The sequence below is a fragment of the Oryx dammah genome, unplaced genomic scaffold, assembly GCF_014754425.2.
Source record: "Oryx dammah isolate SB20612 unplaced genomic scaffold, SCBI_Odam_1.1 HiC_scaffold_1, whole genome shotgun sequence".
Classification (NCBI taxonomy): domain Eukaryota; kingdom Metazoa; phylum Chordata; class Mammalia; order Artiodactyla; family Bovidae; genus Oryx; species Oryx dammah.
Window position 1 is genome coordinate 109815341 of NW_024070185.1, and position 17174 is coordinate 109832514.

The following is a 17174-nucleotide window of genomic DNA, read 5'->3' on the forward strand; positions in this document are numbered from 1 at the left end:
GGAGACCTCAGGACTGACTCAAACTCCACACACCTGACCTTGTTCCTTAGTTTTTACTAAAGAACTGACTTCTGTCTCAAAATCACCACCCTCTTGAGGCCATACAGGAGGGCTGTGTGTCAGGGCTCAGGACGTTCCTGGGCGCAACTGCACAGCCTGCACTGATCCACGGAGAGCAGGCTGTGCGTGGGGAAGCCATCCAGGCTCGCTGCCACTAACCCATCTCCTGTCCTCTCTCCTGCAGAGAAGCTCACGTGGGGGCCGAGGTGCACGCAGCTGCCGCCTGGACGTCCGTCTGACCCGCGTGGACGTCTGCAGAGTCCGCGAGCGCGGTAGGTGAGCACGGCCGGGCTGCGCTTTTGCTGGGGAGTCGGGAGTCTTAGCTGGAAACAAGCAGAGCTTGGGATGCAGTGACGCCTGGTGTCAAATCGGGCCGACTGAGCCAGGCTTTCTTGGTGTTCTTGCCATCTAGATGCCTCGGTTCACTCTTTTGCTTAGTCGATTAAATATGCACGTGTTTAATGGTCCATCGACTCTGACCGGTTCTGATATCTTTATACTGACGAGAATCCCGTGTGTGATCCGGGCATTCCAGGAACGAGCCCAGTGAAGCCAAGCAGACATTCACGGACAAGCGTGCTTAGATTTCCACACAGTGGTTTTCGTGCCTTCATTTTCCATTCCTGATACTCACACGCATGGTGTTTTATAGATTTGGGGCTATTTCCGCTCGGATTCTCTAATGAGGCCTCAGAGAAACTCCACAGACTAATCGGTGGGGTACTGAGCGAGCCTGTGACCCAGGACCCACGGTCCCGACCCCTGGCCTTGCAGGTGAGCAAGGGACCGGCTAGAGCTCGGGGGCAAAGGCGGCGCTTTGTGAACTGTTCCTTTGCTAAGCTCCTCTTCACTGCTGACGTACAAGAAAAAGCAGACTGAATACGGGTATACTTTCATGTGTGAGGAGGCAGGGTGTTAGCAAGATCGCTCGGCCTGCATCCTGTGTTGCTTTGTGTTGGGCCTCGGTGTAAACTGACCTGTTGTTTGCAACCCTTGCCACCCCCTTAAAAAGCAAAGACCATTACCCCCTTGTAACGTGAGGCTCCTGTGCCCAGGGAGGTGGACCCCCGGCCCAAGGTCACATGGACTTCAGAGAATCCACCCAGCCCTTCGGGCCTCGATTTCCTTTTCCCAGGGTGACATGTGTATCCCTTTCACAACTTGTCTTGAGACGTCACTTCATTGACCTTCAGCCTTATCAGTGGGGAGCATTCCCTTGACCAGAGGGCAAGGGAGACCCCTGCCCTGTCCATGACCTTGAAGCATACTCAAGGCTTCTCTTTTTCTTTTGACTGTGAGTTGCTGGGTTGGGAAATGTGACTCTTGCATATAAGACAAACTCAGTCCCCATCAGGACTGTGAGGAGTGAACCGATATTCTCTGTTTTCCAAGTGATTTTTAATTGTTCAAACATTATACATGTTTCAAAGCATCATTTCTTTACTCTCCCTGACATTTCCATGGCACTGTCTTCCAAATGTTGCCCTTCCTACTAATACTGAACTGCCAGAGAAGGAGGTTTCTCAATTTTAGTTTTCTTCACCTAGTTAGTATACACTCTTTGTAGAAAAATTAAAATGTTAGAATGTATTTGTATGTAAAATAAAATCACTGAAAATACCAGAATTCAGAAATAATTACAATCAATATCTTGGTTTAAAACCTTTGCAATTGTTTTCTTTGCATATGATTTTAAAGTAAGATGGCTCAAACCATAGATTTTGTTCTTTACTCTTTTGCTTGATGTATCACACATATCTTTCTACTGTGTCTCAGCAAGTACATTTCCGTAACATCATGTTTCTTGATTAATAGTATTCCACTTCATTCCTATGCTGAAATATATCTAATTGTCTATTGTAATTTTATCAGTTGACTTTTTAAAATTTTGCAAAACTTTTACAAACAAGTTTTATAGCCAATATTTTACCTAAAATTTTTACAATGTTAATTATTTCCTTAACAGACATTCATAATACAAAACCTGGTCAAGAGATGTGTACGTGTTAAGGCAGTTGAGAAGGACAGCACCTCTAAAATCCTTCTTTTCCTGTCGTTTCGTGTCTGGTCACGTGACTGCGTTCCTCGGCGGTCCTAAATCAGTGCTTGAGTGGTGCTAGATGACTTTATGAAATCACCTTTAAGAAAAAGTAATCTCACAGTATGATATTTAAGGTTTTGTTTCTATACATGGTCTGAATTCCAAGAACTCAGTTCCAGACCCTCTGTGTTCATTCTCCTCTGCTTTGATTGACTGCTCATACGGAGGGCCCGCCGCTGTAGGACGCAAGGGAGATGCTGCTGCCTAGTGAATGGCCAGGCAGGGCCCCGGCTGAGGACTCCGTGCGGCGGCAGCAGTGGGAAAGGACCACCTCCCGGGGCGGGAGGCACAGGAGATGCGGGTCTGATCCGGGCTCGGGAAGACCCCCTGGAGGAGGCAGTGGCAGCCCACTCCAGCATTCTTGCCTGGAGAACCCCACGGACAGACGAGCCTGGCGGGCTACAGGCCACGGGGTTGCAGAGAGTCAGACACGCCTGAGCGTGCACACACACGCTCTCACTCTTAGCCGGCGGACACCGTAACCGTGGTCATTGGTAAAGGCCCCCCTGAGCTTGTCCAGGCCCACATCATGAGAAAGAGCGGTGCCGCGCTCACTGTGCTCTTCTGCAGAGGGTGCGGAGCGGACTCTTCTCGGCCCTTGGCGCCAGCCCTCGGAAGGCGCTTCCTTTCCGCCCCGTTGACCGTGTCCAGGACTGGTCAGCCGACTGCCCAGCGAGGTGCCGCTCCGCTGTCGGAGGGTCTTAGTGGTCGCAGTTTTATTCATAACACGTTGAGGTGAAATCACCCTTTCGTGCTTTGGACCTATTGTTCCCAGTTTTACCTTCTGGAGAGATAAAGTTCAGTTCAGTCCAAAGATGCTGTTTAAGAATCTGCTATGGGCAGGAACTGCTCCAGCCACAAAGGACGAATTCCTATTTCATGGGATAGTATTTTGAATATTTGATGATAGTGACCGTATTTTCCTAAACAGACTCGTGAAACAACTATCTCTTTTCAAGGTGGTTGAGTGTTAACTGCGCTAAACCTGCTAAGTGTCTGTAAAGCAGTAACTCTTGGCCTGGTTTCCTGGCCACACTCCTGGGCTCCCTGGGGAGCTGAGGACAGCTGTGCACCCCCACCGTCATAAAGATTACCAAAGGTTTTGTTAAAAAGGAAACAAGAGTCGTTCCCCTTAAGCTGCTAGTAAGTGTGACGCGAAAACCCGGTGTGCTCTGCACATCAAGCCCACCAGATAAGCCTGGGAGGACGCGCGAAACCCCGGGGCTCCGTCTGGCACCTGCCTCCCCCAGCAGGCCCCTCGGCCACCTAACCCGCAGGTGAAGGGCCTTGTCACCTCTGCGGGGGCTCTAACCCCCAAACATGGGGTGCCTTCCACGCTCAGGAAACTCTGCCGCTGCTCAGACTGGGGTCTGGTTTCTGGAAGATTCCTCTCACGCAGGCCAAGCGCCTGCCGTGCTGGGGCGGGCACTTCCGACAGCTGTCTGAGGTAGGAAGGGCGACTGTCCCTGTTTCAAAGGGGAGGATGCAGAAGGCAGGTGCTGGAGGCCTCCAGCATCAGCTGGATGGGGCGGCGCCCGGGCTGAGGGTGCTGCAGGTGGGGCGGAGAGAGGTCCCCACCCCAAACCCTGACCCCCAAGGAGCTCCTTGACCGCCCGGGTGTCTAGAGATGAACGCCCACACGCAAGGTGGCTTCCGTAAGCATAAATGCAAAAACCACAGGACGTCAAACCACAAGCACGTGAGCTGTGCTGTGGTGTAAACGGTCTTCAACCAGTGTTTCTTTTTTTGTGTTAACATTTTTAAATTTTATTCATTTTTAACTGGAGACTGATTGCTTTACAGTATCAGGCTGGTTTCTGCCATACACGAGCATGAGCCAGCCACAGGCATACGAATATCCCTCCCTCTGGAAGCTCCATCCCACGCCGCCCCACCTCTTAGGTCACCACCCAGCACTAGTGTGAGCGCCCTCCACCATCCAGCGAATCCCGCCGGCTGCCCATGCAGCCTATGGTGAAGCGTGCGCTTCACCGCTGCCTCCTCCGTCTGCTCCCCCGCCCGCTCCCTCACGGTGTCCACAAGCCTGCACTCTCTGTCTGCATCGCTATTCCTGCCCTGTGAATCGGTCCACTGGTACCATCTTTCTAGATTCCGTATGTATGTATCAATACACAATACTTGTTTTTATCTCTCTGACTTGCTTCGGTCTGTACACTAGGCTCTAGGTTCATCTACCTCATTAGAACTGATTCAGATATATTCTTTTACAGCAGATTAATAATCCATTTGATGCGTGTACCACAACCTCTTCATTCGTTCAGCGGTTGATGGGCATCTCGGCTGCTTCTGTGTCCTAACCATTGTAAACAGTGCTGCAGTGAGCACTGGGGTCCATCAACCGCTGCTTTCAAGGTTGTCTCCCTTACATTCCCAAACGTGATACCATATAATATCATTATCATTTGCTTAAAACCCTCTTTATATGAAGAGAGACTTAGAAAATTCATACTTTGTATTTTGGTCCATGAGTATATATTAATCATTGTGAATATTTTATTACTTTTTAAGTTTTCTGGCTAACAATATTATCTTTTCACTTTGTCCCTCTTCTAATGGACATGAGTTTGAGCAAGCTCTGGGAGAGCTGGTGATGGACAGGGAAGCCTGGTGTGCTGCAGTCCGTGGGGTCGCAGAGAGTCAGACATGACTGAGCGACTGAACTGGACACTTATTTTTGCTACATCTTATATCTTACCGCTTTCAAATTCCACATAGTTCTCCCACATTAAAGCTTTCACGTCATTTATGTCTTGTCCAGCCTTGACTTTCTGCTGTGTGCTGGGCTCTGATTCTTTAGTAAGTAAATCGTGAAAGTGCAGCCTTGTTACAGCTGTTTCTGAATATAAGTGAAGGGGAAGCTGTGCTCAGTGTCCACTTGTTTGATAATATGAACTAGAAATTCTCATAAGCACAGATAAGCGAGAGAGAGAAGCAATGAAGGCTTTTTCTCAGCTCAAAACTAAGCAGCCAACAAACGTGGAGGGTAATTGCACCCACGGGGAAGCAGCCCAGTCCGGAGCCCGGTGCCGGGGGGAGAGGCTGAAGGATAGCTTGTCTCCTCCGCACTCCCCTCCTGCTCTTTGTCCTCCCGTCCTGCTCTCCGTCCTCCCTCCGTCCCCCCTCCTGCTCTCCGTCCTCCCCTCTGTCCTCCCCCTCCTGCTCTCCGTCCTCCCCTCTGTCCTCCCCTCTGACTCTGTCCTCTGTGACTCTTGCCACTGGCATGCAGTTTTTGAAGATTAAAGAAGCCATCTGCCAGGTGAATCCCCCATTGTGAGCCTCTCTGGAGAAGGCAATGGCACCCCACTCCAGTGCTCTCGCCTGGAAAACCCCATGGATGGAGGAGCCTGGAAGGCTGCAGTCCATGGTGTCGCTGAGTGAGACACGACTGAGCGACTTCACTTGCACTTTTCACTTTCATGCATTGGAGAAGGAAATGGCAACCCACTCCAGTGTTCTTGCCTGGAGAATCCCAGGGACGGGGGGCCTGGTGGGCTGCAGTCTGTGGGGTCACACAGAGTCAGACACGACTGAAGCGACTTAGCAGCAGCAGCAGCAGCTGGTCATTTCACGTTTCTTTGAATCTGGGCAGTGGAGACCCTGCAGGCCCCCCTGGGTCCCTGGTCTGGGCACAGGAGACAGAATTCCCTCTGTTCTGTGCTTTGGTGTGTTGCAAGAGTTAATGGTCTTGACTTTTCCTGTATTTCAGGGTTACTTTTGAGAGGGACTATAGTCTCAAGTGTGAAGGAAAATAATTCCTGGTATATATAAAAAAGCACACCTTATCATCATGAGGCAGAAGGAGAGAGAGATGGAGAAAGAGGAGGAAATGGAGAAGGAAGGGAGGGGGAGGACAGAGAGGAGGACGAAGAGCAGGAGGGGGAGGACGGAGGGGAGGACGGAGAGCAGGTTGTCCCCAAGCCATGTGCCCGAGTGACACCTGAGTCACAGTGACTGAGAGGGAGGAGGAGGGGACTCAGAGGGGCCTGAGGGAGCTGCCCCTGGTGAGTGGCCAGCACCGCTGGGAGCCCCCAAAGCTGGGCGAGGAGGAACCACACAGGACGAGAGTGGGTCAAGCGATCAGAGGCGATGAGGCCAGAATGTGGGTAGGGGTCATACCCGAGGCATCGGGCAGGCTCTGAGTGGGGTGTCCTTCCTTCTCCATGGCCTGCCCTCTGCATCCAGGTGACAGCACTCTGAACCTTAAATTTTCTCCACCTTATATGTGTTCCTTTACATGAAACACAGATATTAAGATACAGCCAGAAGAAAAACATATTTCATCCTATTAAAGATTGTGACCTCATACATTAAAATTTAAAATCTGAACTATCTAAGCTATTTAAAATATCAGCTCTACAGTATTAAGGAATTACTGGAAATCTCCCTGAGCTTGCTCAAACTCATATCCATTGAGTCAGTGATGCCATCCAACCATCTCATCCTCTGTTGTCCCCTTCTTCTCCTGCCCTCAATCTTTCCCAGCATCAGGGTCTTTTCTATGAGTCAGCTCTTCCCATCAGGTGGCCAAAGTATTGGAGCTTCAGCTTCAGCATCAATCCTTCCAATGAATACCCAGAGTTGATTTCCTTTAGGACTGACTGGTTGGATCTCCTTGCAGTCCAAGGGACTCTCAAGAGTCTTCTCCAACACCATAGTTCAAAAGGGTCAAATCTTCAGTGCTCAGCTTTCTTTATAGTCCAACCCTCACATTCATTCATGACTACTGGAAAAACCACAGCTTTGACTAGACAGACCTTTGTCGGCAAAGTGATGTCTTTGCTTTTTAATATGCCATCTAGGTTTGTCATACTTTTCCTTCCAAGGAGCAAGCCTGTTTTAATTTCATGGCTGCCATCACCATCTACAGTGATTTTGGAGCCAAGAAAAGAAAGTCAGTCACTGTTTCCACTTTATCTATTTGTTGTGAAGTGATGGGACTGGATGCCGTGATCTTAGTTTTCTAAATGTTGAGTTCTAACCCAGCTTTTTCACTCTGCTCTTTCACTTTCATCAAGAGGCTCTTTGTTTCCTTTTTTGCTTTCTGCCATCAGAGTGGTATTATCTGCATATCTGAGGTCATTGATATTTCTCCCAGCAATCTTGATTTCAGCTTGTGATTCATCCAGCCTGGCACTTTCTGTGATGTACTCTGCATATGAGTTAAATAAGCAGGGTGACAATATACAGTCCTGATGTACTCCTTTCCCAGTTTTGAACCTGTCCATTGTTCCATGTCTGGTTCTAACTATTACTTCTTGGCATGCGTACAGATTTCTCAGGAGACAGGTAAGGTGGTCTGGTATTCCCATCTCTTTAAGAATTTTCCACAGTTTGTTGTGATCCACACAGTCAAGGACTTCAGCGTAGTCAATGAAGCAGAAGTAGATTTTTTTTTTTTAACTCTCTTGCTTATTCTATGTTCCAACGGATGTTGGCAATTTGATCTCTGGCTCCTCTGACTTTTCTAAATCCAGCTTGTACATCTGGAGTTTCTCAGTTCATATACTGTTGAAGCCTGGCTTGAAGGATTTTGAACATTACCTACTAGCATCTGAAATGAGTGCAACTGTATGAGAGTTTAAACATTCTTTGGCATTGCCTTTGTTTGAGATTGGAAAGAATACTGACCTTTCCAGTCCAGTGGCCACTGCTGAGGTTTCCAAATTTGCTGCTGTATTGAGTTCGGCACTTCAACAGCATCATCTTTTAAGGTATGAAATAGCTCAACTGAAATTCCATCATCTCCTCTAGCTCTGTTTGTAGTAATGCTTCCTAAGGCCCAGTTGACTTCACACTCCAGCCTATCTAGCTCTAGGTGAGTGATCACACCAGCATGGTTATCCAGGTCATTAAGACTTTTTTTATACAGTTCTCCTGTGTATTCTTGCCACCTCTTCTTAATATCTTCTGCCTCTGTTATGTCCTTGCCATTTCTGTCCTTTATTGAGCCCCTCTTTGCATGAAATGTTCCCTTGGTATCTCTAATTTTCTTGAAGAGATCTCTAGTCTTTCCCGCTCTATCATTTTCCTCTATTTGTTTGCACTGATCACTGAGGAAGGCTTTATTATATTTCTTTGCTACCCTCTGGAACCCTGCATTCAGTTGGATGTATCTTTCCCTTTCTCCTTTGCCTTTCACTTCACTTCTTTTCTTAGCTATTTGTAAGAACAGTATGAATACTATCATGGCTGTGCTTTAAAATAAATTTCTTATATTTTAGAGGTGCATATTGAAACATTTCTAGGCAAAACTGTATGATTTCTGGAATTACTTTGCAAGTAATATAGAATGATTATCAGATGGCTGTATGGACAGAATGCCATCAGCCAGATGACATTCTCATAACTGATTGGTGGGGAAGTGGGTTTACTATGCTCTTCTGTGTACCTTTGCGTTTGTGTAACATTTTCCATAGTAGAATGTTTCAGGGAACAGAAAGTTGAGCGGCATCCTGTATCACGCACCAACTTGTAGGAAATAAGCCCAACTTCTGACTTTTGGAAGTTGGGGGTAGATGTTCTTTCTGTGCCTCAGTTTGGTTGGTTTTAACCTGTGGGTGTTAATGGTGCGGCCCTTCACAGGGTCACCGTGGAGATGGCGCAAGCTGTGGTGTGTAACACGTTGCCCGTGTGCTGCGTGTAAACCCTTCATGGGGGCCTCAGGCACAGCGGAGCCCTCCACAGACTGTGGTCCATACTGTTGACGCTCACACAGGCACAACCTCTGTGTTCATTTTCCACCGAGAACTTCTTACATTGGTGATTACTGTGTGGAAAAAGCCCTTCGCTTTGAAAGCATTTTAGAATCAATAGTTATCTTTTCTATTTTAAAATCAAAACTTGAATCGATTTAGTAATTAGTGACTTCTGTGACTTGTAACATTGAATATATTTTGAAAAGTATTTCAAGAAATGATATAAAAATGGGTTTAAAACTTGCTGGGAATATATTAACTTTTTTTTTTTTCCTTCAGAGCAGGAGAGCTTAGATTAGTAGATTAGATTTAATTGCTTTTCATTTCTTTCTTTCTTTTTTTTTTTGGTGCAAAGCATAAATAACTACATTTTTGTTTTCTCTAAATACAACTATTGAAGGGCCACTCACGTTCTGTCCTTCCCTAACACCTGAGCTGCAGCTTCTGAGCTGCACGATCAATCGTACACGGCTCTTTTCCACAGTATTTAAATCCTGACCCAGAGCTGTGCCACAAAAGGAGCTAGGGATTTGGACAGTTGCCTTTTCTACAGAACCCGCGTTGACTGACACGGGTGGGAGGTGGGAGGGCTGTGGGATCGGGCGCTGCGCCACCCACATCCTTTCCGCGTGTGCCGTCTGCTCTTCCCTTTGCCGCGCCACCCGGGAAACCGGTCGTCATTTCATTGGTGAGAGATGGCACAAGTGGTTTCCACAAGGTTGACCTGCTTTGTACACTCACTGTGCCTGGCAAGGAGGGATGGAAAGAGGAGAGCAGGCCGAGCTTTGGGAGCAGCAGGTCAGGATTTAGCAGGTGAGCAGGAGCAGTGAGCGCTCGGTGCCACGTGGAGAGCCAGGTCAGCTCCGGGGAGGGTGCGTGCATTCTGACGGCAGAGCTGGGAGGGCTTCCTGGGCAAGGGGGTTAAACAGGCTTGGCGTCTGGTGCCAAGAAAGGATGCAGGTGTGAAAAAAGAGGTAAGGAGATGTGGAGCACACAGCGTTGTCCGTGTGCATCTGGAGAGAGGGCGAGGCTCCGCTTAGACCTGCTGGTCTAAAATGAATGATGCTGAACTGTGCCTCGCACGCCCGCTGTGTGGGCCGCCTGCTCTCAGGTTCACTGCCTAAGCAGACCCCAGCGTCAGGAGCTCGGAGGGCAGGTCCCTGTGTGGAGGCCCAGTGGGAGTGGACGGCAGTGAACAGCATGCAGACGCTGGTGTCTCCTCAGTCCCCTCTGTCTCCCTGTCTCTCACCCTCATATTTGTGAGGTCACCTCCACGTGCAGTTGCCAAGGGATTTTTCGAATGAACTGACACGTTTGTAAAACTCAGGAGGCCTGCTTGATGCAGACCCTAAGTAGACTGGTGCCGGATGGGCGGGTTGCCCGGCCTGCATGTTCACGTGGCCGGACAGGCAAGTCTGGGCTGTGGCTCGAGGGCCACGTGTGAAGGTGCCCTGCTTTTGTAGGCGGGCACCCTGCTTCAGGACCTGGCTCCGTGTGTTACATGGTCACACCTTCCTGGCTTCCATCACAGACACCCCTCCCGGAATGAAAAAGCTCATTCTCTTAAAAGGAAGCTGGAAGCAGGTGTGTCCGTGTGAGCTCCAGAGCACCTCCTGCGTGAGGGTCCCTGCTGCGTCCACGCTGTCACAGCCCACAAACAAAAAACAGCAGCTGGTCAGTGGGCCCATGGCGGTGGGGAACGTGAGCTGCTGGGGGGTGGAGAGGTCAGCAGGGAGGGGCAGGAGAAGCCTCGTCTGAGAAGGTGCTGGAGGATCTTCCCAGGCAGAGGGTCTTTCCTTCTCCAGTGCATGAAAGTGAAAAGTGAAAGTGAAGTCACTCAGTCGTGTCCGACTCTTAGCGACCCCATGGACTGCAGCCCACCAGGCTCCTCCATCAATGGGACTTTCCAGGCAAGAGTGCTGGAGTGGGGTGCCATCACCTTCTCCGAAGGGCAGCCAGAGTGCTCCTTCATGGGAAGCAGAAGGGAGGAAGCCTGAGGTGTGGGGAGCACGCCGAGTCCTCGCGGGATCCACTGATTTGAGGGTCCCAGGACTGCCCCCACTGTGCTGTGGGAATTGATCTTATGGGTGACAGAGAAGGATAGCGCATGTGAGTGGGGATCATGCCAGTACAGCCGAGACCAGAGGAGAGGGTGCCCAGCCAGCCCGACTGTGTGGCCACGTAGAGACCCGGAAGAGGAGCAGCTCTGTTTCCATGACATCCCAGCCACGGGCCCGGACCTGTCCTCGACGAAGCCGCCCCCGGCAGGCCGGCCGCTCTCCAGCACTGCAGCTGGACCCAGAGCAACACCCCCGGCTGGGGTCTGGTGCTCAGAGCATCGCGCAGACAGGACACAGAACCCGTGGCCAGAGGGCGCACAGGGCAGAGCAGACAAGTGGGTGGAGCCGAGAGGAGCGAGCTTCATGGGACGCCTGTGCCACAGGGCTCTGGGTGGTCTCAACTACATGGTGCTTCAGAACACGCAAGTCACGTACACACCCCACTGCATCTCGCACACACACGTGCACGTGTGCATACGCACGCACAGACACATGCACACACGCACAGGCACACACACGCACACACACACACAGGCACACACACGCACACACACGCACAGGCACACACACGCACAGGCACACAAGCGCACACACACACACACGCACAGGCACACATGCGCACACACACTCACAGGCACACACACGCACACGCACACACACGCACAGGCACACAAGCGCACAGGCACACACACGCACAGGCACACACGCGCACACACACACACAGGCACACACACGCACACACACGCACAGGCACACACACGCACAGGCACACACACGCACAGGCACACAAGCGCACACACACACACACGCACAGGCACACATGCGCACACACACGCACGGACACGTGCACACACGCATAGCACACGCGCACACACGCACACACGCGCACACGCTGCTTTACGTCCTCTCCACATTCCCTTTCCCAACAGCCCCAGGTACTCAGGCCTCCCCGTGTCCACTCCTGGAGACGCTGCCTCCAGGGACCCCCAGCCTGGCCCCACCCTGTCCTCTTGCAGTCATTCCTCACGTCCCTGGGACAGTACTGACCTTGCTTCAGTGGACTTGCAGGATGACCTGCTTTCCCTGTCCTGGCCGCCTCGTAGCCCAGGGCAGGACTGTGGCCCCCAGACGGAGCCGGCCCAGCAGGGACCCTGCCTGAGTCTGCCCATGACTCACTCTGGCTGCTGTTCATAAGGACGCATCCATGATCTCTTCTGGCCTCATGGTGATGCGCTCTGTGGGTTTTATGAGACTCTGTTAGGAGACTTTTGAGAATATGCACACAGTGATGTCACTAAAGACGTCCTGCTGCTGCTGCTGCTGCTGCTGCTGCTGCTGCTCAGTCGCTTCAGTCATGTCCGACTCTCAGCGACCCCGTGGACTGCAGCCCACCAGGCTCCTCCATCCATGGGATTTTCCAGGCAAGAGAGCTGGAGTGGGCTGCCATCGCCTTCTCCGAAAGGTGTCCTGTACCCCGCACTAATAATTCAGTTCAGTTCAGTCGCTCAGTCGTGTCCGACTCTTGGCGACCCCATGAATTGCAGCACGCCAGGCCTCCCTGTCCATCACCAACTCTTGGAGTTCACTCAAACTCACGTCCATCGAGTCGGTGATGCCATCCAGCCATCTCATCCTCTGTCATCCGTTTCTCCTCCCGCCTCCAATCTTTCCCAGCATCAGGGTCTTTTCCAATGAGTCGGTTCTTCGCATCAGGTGGCCAAAGTATTGGAGTACTAATATTTACTGTCTATTTAAAAACATTTTAATCACAGACACCGTCTTTCTCAGACTACTCCCTTTTGTCTCAGAAATTACTTTAGAAAGTAATCAAGCCCACACCTCCTGGAACATAGAGACTCACAGTTGGGATTACTGCCATTAGAAGCTATGTGGGTTCATGTTGGAAGAGTGACAAAGAGCATCCTTTTCCCCAATTCCCCTTGATTTTGGGGGGAAAACTTCTAATTTACATCGTGATTAAACGCTGGCATCTGAGCTTGCCTTCCTGCCTCCTCTCCTCCGTGTGCCTTGTACGAACATATGACATGAGTGCGGGAGACTGTTCTCCACACTCATCTCACAGTTATCTGGTTAGTGTTCCCAGAGATCTTTGTATCATAATTCTAATTTAATGAAAGTGGTAAAAGGTTTAAAATTCCCCAAAGAGCATGGCTGTGAGTTTTCATCCGCAGCAGTGTTTTCTGGGTGGATGCGGGCCACGCTCTCACGTAACCCGCCTCCTGACATGCGCAGAGCGGTAACAGCGATCGCGGGTGTCTCCTCCCTGTAACCCCATCCCCGCCTTAGAAATCGTTCAGGCTTGAAGCCGAGCAGAGCACACGCTGGGCGCTCCCGCGGCGCAGCCACGTGCCGGGGACTGGCTGTGCCTCAGCTGCTGCAGACCTGCGTGTTCCTGCAGTCCTGGGCCTCTGCCTCCTCCCGGAGTGGAGTGAGATCTGGCTGCAGCGCCGGAAATGGGGCTATTTTCTGGGAAATGGAAAGCTTTCCAGGCGGAAAACCTAGTCTTTCTGGGAAGAGCTACAAAATAATGTCGCCGCACATTCTGCAGGGATGCCATGGGCCTGGAAGGGCCTCTGAGACTCCATTTTCTGCGTTGATCTCTGCTGTCTGCAAGTGCTGAGTTTGCTGGTAGCTGTCTTTACATGTTCTTCAGTCCTGGTGTGAAGTCTCTCTTCTCATTGATTTTTTTCCTTTCGTTTAATATTTGGCTTTTTTCTTAATGACTGCTATTGACTAAAATAAAAAGTACAACTTGAGAGTTGTGAATTAAGTTGTATTCGGGGCAAAATGAGGACTGCAGCCTGGGAGGCAGCACCTCAGATAGCTCTCGAGAGACCGATCCAAAGCAGCAGTAGGGGAAGGCCAGTATAGACGGTTTTGGTGAAGGCGGAGCTCAGCACCACGTGAACCATGAAACGCTCCTTTTACAAAAGGCTTTTTGTTAGTCATGAGGATCTGATGTCACCATGAAGGGATTTAGTGCTTCTCTAGATGTGAGGAGATGCAAGGATTGAGATCATAAAATCTGTTCCTAAAAACATCCAACTATCTAAAGACCCATCCCGCCAGATTCCCTGGAGCACAGAGTGCCTCACTCCACCCTGAACCCCCTTGGGGATTACTGAAGGTCAGCAGCTATGGCAGCACAGGGCTCCCTCTCCACAGAGGCAGGCGGCAAAGGCCTTGCTCTTCCGTCTTCTGCAGCGCTCTTGGTAAGTGCCAGTTTGTGGACAACACTGTGTATCATCAATTTTATATTATTCTTTTTTTTCCTCAAAAAACTAGTGATCACATTAACTCCAAGGATAGTGTAACAAAGCAAAATCCTTGCCTTTAAGGGACGAGCGTCTTAGTGTGCGTGTGCTTGGCCGTAAGCAGCCAGGTGGAAGGGTTTCCCTGGTGGGTCAGTGGTCAGGCACCCACCTGCCAATGAAAGAGATGTGGGTTTAATCCCCTGGAGAAGGAAATGGCCACCCACTCTAGCATTCTTGCCTGGAAAATACTATGGACAGAGGAGCTTGGAGGGCTATGGTCCATGGGTCACCAAAGAGTCGGACAACATTTAGCGACTAAACAACAGCAAAGCAGATAGAAATGTTAGAAGGGAGGCAGGAAGCGGGGAGAGGCAGAGCTGGGGCTGGAGAAGGCGAGGCGCCCCTTTATGTGCAGCCTTTGGAAGGGTCTAAGAGGAGACTCCACATTCTGTCACCACCCAGATAATCATGATGATGTGATCACTAGTCTAGAGCCAGACATCTTGGAATGTGAAGTCAAGTGGGCCTTAGAAAGCATCACTACGAACAAAGCTAGTGGAGGTGATGGAATTCCAGTTGAGCTGTTTCAAATCCTGAAAGATGATGCTGTGAAAGTGCTGCACTCAATGTGCCAGCAAGTTTGGAAAACTCAGCAGTGGCCACAGGACTGGAAAAGGTCAGTTTTCATTCCAATCCCAAAGAAAGGCAATGCCAAAGAATGCTCAAACTACCACACAATTGCACTCATCTCACATGCTAGTAAAGTAATGCTCAAAATTCTCCAAGCCGCAAATGTGAACCGTGAACTTCCAGATGTTCAAGCTGGTTTTAGAAAAGGCAGAGGAACCAGAGATCAAATTGCCAATATCCAGTGGATCATCGAAAAAGCAAGAGAGTTCCACAAAAACATCTCTTTCTGCTTTATTGACTATGCCAAAGCCTTTGAATGTGTGGATCACAACAAACTGTGGAAAATTCTGAAAGAGATGGGAATACCAGACCACCTAACCTGCTTCTTGAGAAATCTGTATGCAGGTCAGGAAGCAACAGTTAGAACTGGACATGGAACAAAAGACTGGTTCCAAATAGGAAAAGGAATACATCAAGGCTGTATATTGTCACCCTGCTTATTTAACTTCTATGCAGAGTACATCATGAGAAACGTTGGACTGGAAGAAACACAAGCTGGAATCAAGATTGCTGGGAGAAATATCAATAACCTCAGATATGCAGATGACAGCACCCTTATGGCAGAAAATGAAGAGGAGCTAAAAAGCCTCTTGATGAAAGTGAAAGAGGAGAGTCAAAAAGTTGGCTTAAAGCTCAACATTCAGAAAACGAAGATCATGGCATCCGGTCCCATCACTTCATGGGAAATAGATGGGGAAACAGTGGAAACGGTGTCAGACTTTATTTTTTTGGGCTCCAAAATCACCGCAGATGGTGACTGCAGCCATGAAATTAAAAGACGCTTACTCCTTGGAAGACAAGTTATGACCAACCTAGAGAGTATATTCAAAAGCAGAGACATTACTTTGCCAACTAAGGTCCGTCTAGTCAAGGCTATGGTTTTTCCTGTGGTCATGTATGGGTGTGAGAGTTGGACTGTGAAGAAGGCTGAGCGCTGAAGAATTGATGCTTTTGAACTGTGGTGTTGGAGAAGACTCTTGAGAGTCCCTTGGACTGCAAGGAGATCCAACCAGTCCATTCTGAAGGAGATCAGCCCTGGGATTTCTTTGGAAGGAATGATGCTAAAGCTGAAGCTCCAGTACTTTGGCCACCTCATGCGAAGAGTTGACTCATTGGAAAAGACTCTGATGCTGGGAGGGATTGGGGGCAGGAGGAGAAGGGGACGACCGAGGATGAGATGGCTGGATGGCATCATGGACTCGATGGACATGAGTCTGAGTGAGCTCTGGGAGATGGTGATGGACAGGGAGGCCTGGCGTGCTGCGATTCATGGGGTCGCAAAGAGTCGGACACGGCTGAGCGACTGAACTGAACTGAACTGAACTGAAGAGGAGACTCCAGGCAGTATCAGGGAGCAGCCCAGCAGGGGGAGGGTGGTGCATAGGCCCTGAGGCAGGCCCACACTGAGGTACTTAGAGATACTGTCAACAGGCCCCTGGGGCTTCAGAAGACTGCAAGAGGGAGAGAGTTTTAGGGAGGAGGTTGGAGAGATAGCAGGGAATCAGATCCCAGATGGTTCAGGGTGTGTGTGTAACACGTTTGGGAGCTCTGGCTCTTACCTCGAGTGTGACGGGAACCACTGGCAGTGCTGGGCAGAGAGGTGATGCATCCAGACGGGCATTTTAAGAGGCTTCTGGGGCTGTGGGGGTGGGGGAGGACTGCAGACTGTGGAGGGAGGGAGCGTGGGGGGCCTGACTGGAAGCCCTAGGAGTGAAGAGCCCACGGGGGGACCGACGAGATGCTGACAGAGATCGGGGGCGTCAGGTCGCCACTGGGACAGGGCGGGGCTTTCGCTGGCTGCTGGGCTCGCTGCAGGTCCAGCAGGTGCATGGACAGGCCATCCTGTGTCCAGCAGAGTCACATCCTAAACCCCACCTCCCAAGACCGTCTGTGGCCTGGAGTGTGGCTGGGCCAGGGAGCCTCTCAAGTATTCGAGTTCTCAAGCCCTGTCATTTCTAATGTGTGCCAGCCTTGTGCTATGATCGCAAGAGGCCACCTTTATCGCCTGGAGCACACAAGAGAAGAGCGGCCCTCCCAGATGGTGACCTCGGGTGGGCCTTTTCAGCCTGTGTTGGTGACGGACATTTGACATTTAAGGATTCTTGAAAGATCTGATTCAGAAATCTACACTCTGGGTACTGTGTTCACCTGTGACCTGATCGTGACCTCAGAAAAGGCAAACAGAACAAGATTACCAGCTCACCTCTTCTTACAGGCAGAAGCCTCAGTGTCAGGATGGCAGGAATCCTTACACACACACACACACACACAC

The 17174-nt window shown here is 50.3% G+C and overlaps 1 protein-coding gene across 9 annotated transcripts in view; it reads left to right on the forward strand.

Moving 5' to 3' along the window:
• The first annotated feature begins 248 nt into the window (after positions 1 to 248).
• MYT1L (myelin transcription factor 1 like) overlaps positions 249 to 17174 on the forward strand; it is a 345839-nt gene continuing 328913 nt past the window's right edge. For all 9 annotated transcript variants that reach the window (XM_040241473.1, XM_040241513.1, XM_040241496.1 and 6 more), the window contains exon 1: positions 249 to 332. The gene's annotated coding sequence lies outside the window, so the exon portion shown is untranslated. The remainder of the gene's footprint in view (positions 333 to 17174) is intronic.